This window comes from Piliocolobus tephrosceles, chromosome 2 (genome assembly GCF_002776525.5).
Source record: "Piliocolobus tephrosceles isolate RC106 chromosome 2, ASM277652v3, whole genome shotgun sequence".
NCBI classification, from domain to species: Eukaryota; Metazoa; Chordata; class Mammalia; order Primates; family Cercopithecidae; genus Piliocolobus; species Piliocolobus tephrosceles.
In genome coordinates, this window is record NC_045435.1 from 62,249,156 (window position 1) to 62,252,984 (window position 3,829).

General features: G+C 43.0%; 1 pseudogene; it reads right to left on the reverse strand.

Annotated features, from left to right (window-relative positions):
• Positions 1-997: 997 nt before the first annotated feature.
• On the reverse strand, positions 998-3,166 carry LOC111532529 (annotated as a pseudogene).
• Positions 3,167-3,829: the final 663 nt, after the last annotated feature.

The following is a 3,829-nucleotide window of genomic DNA, read 5'->3' on the forward strand; positions in this document are numbered from 1 at the left end:
AATAATTTTATTGAAAATATTAAATTTGGCCGGGCACAGTGGCTCAAGCCTGTAATCCCAGCACTTTGGGAGGCTGAGGCGGGCCGATCACGAGGTCAGGAGATCGAGACCATCCTGGCTAATACGGTGAAACCCCATCTCTACTAAAAACATACAAAAAACTAGCCGGGCGCAGTGACGGGCGCCTGTAGTCCCAGCTACTCGGGAGGCTGAGGCAGGAGAATGGTGTGAACTCGGGAGGCGGAGCTTGCAGTGAGCTGAGATCCTGCTACTGCACTCCAGCCCGGGCCACAGAGCAAGACTCCATCTCAAAAAAAAAAAAAAAAAAAAGAAAAGAAAATATTAAATTTGGTGCAGGTTGCTTTTAGATGTCATTCTTGTCTGTCATGTAGGACCTTGTCATCTATTGATTTGCCCTGGAATCGGGATGTTTATGAATCAAAAAATGCATATAGGGTGGCTACTGAACATGTCTTTAATGAAGAATGCAAATAAGCATGCAGTCCTTGCCAGCAAGGAGCTTACTACCTATTTGGAAATGCAAGGAATATACACAATGACGTTGAATTAGAATAACAGTAGTTGGTAAAATCTAAGACAACAAAAAAGAAAATCTACCATGCTGTGTGCAAACAAGAGCCAAATATTAGATGGAGACTAACAGTTATTGGAGGGAGAGAGAGAGATGCTGAAGGCTTATTAAGAATAAGAGTTATCCTTTTAAATTTTTTGTATAAAACTGCATCTTCTTTATTTTGCATACTTCAATTTCAGAACAAAATAAACAAAAAACCCATAATATGCAACATCCAATCCTGTTGTGAAATTAGGGAGGGAATGGGAGTAGAGGCCCTTGTTTCCTGCCTTAGACACGAGGACAGGAGAGAATAAACACAACACATCAGCAGAGGGAGCCAGGTAAGACAGGACCACTCAAGGCTGCAGTGGGAGCCATGGGGACAATATTCAGAGGGCACAGGTTTCCAAGTATAAACTCCTAGTCTACCTCCCTGCAAGACACATCCTCATCACCCTTGAATGAGGAGGGAGGATTGTATCAGGAACAGCAGCACTGGCTTCCTGTGCTGCCACTTTATCTTCATCAATAGCTAGACCTAGGTTGTTCATGGTAGATGCTATTGGAGTAGGTCTGGGACTCCTCAGGGGAGAAGTCAGAAGAGAGCCCCACAGTTTCAAACAGCAGCACCACCAGGTCTTTGACAGCTTCGTCGTCCTTGTCTGCCTCAGCCTTCTGCTGCAGTGTCTCCACAGTAGGTTGGTCAAGGTTGATCTCCAGGTGCTTTTTGGCCATCATGTAGCCCATCGTAGAGTTGTCTCAAAGTGCCTGAGCTTTCACAATCTACTTCACATTTGCTGTTCAGCTGTAGGTGCCAGTCACAGTGCAGAAGGATGAAGAAACAGACTATTGGAGATTGTCTTTTCTCAATCTTCTTATTCAAGATTTCTTTCAGGAGCTTGCAGAGGTTCTCAGACTTTGCCTTCTCTCCTCCATTTTCTTCTTCTCCATCCTCAGGTAGCCTAAGACCCTACTAGGTAACAGACTAGGCTCTTTCCACCAAACTCATTGAGCTGCCACATGCAGTGCTCAGCAGTGAGCTTGGTCATATATACTGCCTCAAAGCTTTGCTTCCTCACTCACTCCACAAAAGCAAAGTTGGCCACCTGCTCTTTGCTCTTGCCAGTGATGTCATAGATGGACTTCCTGTCTCCATGTGAGAGACATGCTCTGACAGAGATGTCATCTCATCTCCAGACTGGGTGGTGTGATAGTGCAACAGCTCAGATAGGCATCACCAGTTAATAGAGTCCTCCTGGATTCCAACCTTTAGATTTTTAGAGAATTCCTCATAGAATTTCTTATAACATTCCTTATCTTCTGCCAGCTCAGAAGAGAGCTCATGGCACTTCCCAAGAGTGTTTTTGTGTGGACTTTCAGGATTCTGCTCTGCTGGAACACTTCTCGGGAGATGTTTAGGGGCAGATCTTCAAAGTCAACCACACCACAGATAAAGTTGAGATACTCTGGTGTGAGCTCATCATAGCACATGCCGGACGTAGAGGCTGAAGTTTTTCTTTTCTCTGTTGTTCTCAAAGAGGTCAAAGAAAGCCCTACTGTTTTCTCAGAGAGGTCACAGAGAGCCTGATGAGGGATGAATAACAGTGCCCTGAATTCCAACTGACCGTCTACAGAGATGTGCTTGACTGGCAAGCAGTCTTCCCAGTCACTGGCGAGGCTCTCATAGATTTCTCCATACTCTTCCTGGGTGATGTCATCAGGCTTTCTGATCCAAATGGGCTTGTTCTTATTTAGTTCTTCCAGATCAATGCATTTTTGTTGTTGTTGTTGTTGATCTTCTTGGTTTTCTTTTTCTTATCCTTGTTATCCTCACCTGAACCCACATCTTCAATCTTGGGCTTTTTCTCATCATCTTTATCATCCTCTTCTTTCTCACCTTTTTTTTTTTTTTTTTCTACCTTATCATCACTGACTTCCTTCACTCATTTCTTCTCCAAACAAAGAGTGATGGGATAGCCTGTAAACTATGAGTGTTTCTTTGACTGCCTCTCTGACAAATACTCTGTCTGGTCTTCTTTAAAGTGGAGGATCACTTTGGTGCCTCTGCCAATGGGATCAACATGGTCAGCACATATAGTTAAGAAACCCCTAGTGTAAGACTCCCAGGCGTAGTGTTCATCGTCATTGTGCTTTATGATCACAACCACTTTTTCTGCCTCCAGGTAGGCAGCATAAAAGCCAACACCAAATTGCCCAGGCCTGGAAATGTCTGCACCAGCCTGAGGAGCCTCCAGAAATGTTTTAACACAAGATTTGGCAATAGTTCCCAAATTGTTTATGAGATCGGCCTTGTCATGCCATTGCCTATGTCTGCCAAATTAGGGTGTGTTCCTGAGGGTTGGTGATGACGTCAATTTTCAGCTCTTTACCACTGGCTAACTTGGAAGGTCCTGTGAGGTTCTCAAAGCAAATCTTGTCCAAGGTATCAGAAGCATTAGAGATCAACTCCCATATGAAAATCTCTTTGTAGTAGCAGGTATTGATGATGAGAGACATGAGTTGGGCAATTTCTGCCTGAAAGACGAAAGTCTCCATCTCCTCCTCTACATGGTGCATCTCCTCAGGCATCTTGAAAAGAAAAGACTAACGTGCTAGTGAACAAGGTGGGCTGGAACTGTTCAACATGTACATGACCCCAAAGCTGCATGGGAGTGACTCAAGAGTAAAAGTTGCCTTTTAATGAGTGGCTATTACCTGCCAGGCATTGTGGTAGGCGTTTTATACTTGATATGTTTCAATTTAGAAAAAAACAAATATATGGTTATTTTTAGATCTACTTTTCACAAGAGGACAATGCTGAGACTTTTAAAATAAATGTTAGTAAGTGGTCCAGGTGAAATGTGAACCCAGACATATTTGGTTGCAAAGCCTGGGTTCTGTTTGCAACCTATACCTTATAAAAACATGCCAGGCAATGGGTAGGAGGATTTGATCTGATTATTGAAAAAGTAGTAAAACATGAAGTTAGAAAGAGGCAGAGAGTTAAGGAAGGAGGAAGAAGAAATGAGAACATTTTAGGCTACAAAAATAGCATGAGAATGGGGGCAAAAATATATATAAACAGTGTTTGACGAATAATGCGTATATGGATTTGCTTCGATCAAATGTAGGGGATGCTTACAAATGTGCCTAATGGCATAGTCTCTGGATTTTTAGTTTGGTTTAAATTCAAGCTCATCCATTTATACCTGACCTCTCCTAGGCAGATTACAACATCACATAGAATAGTTG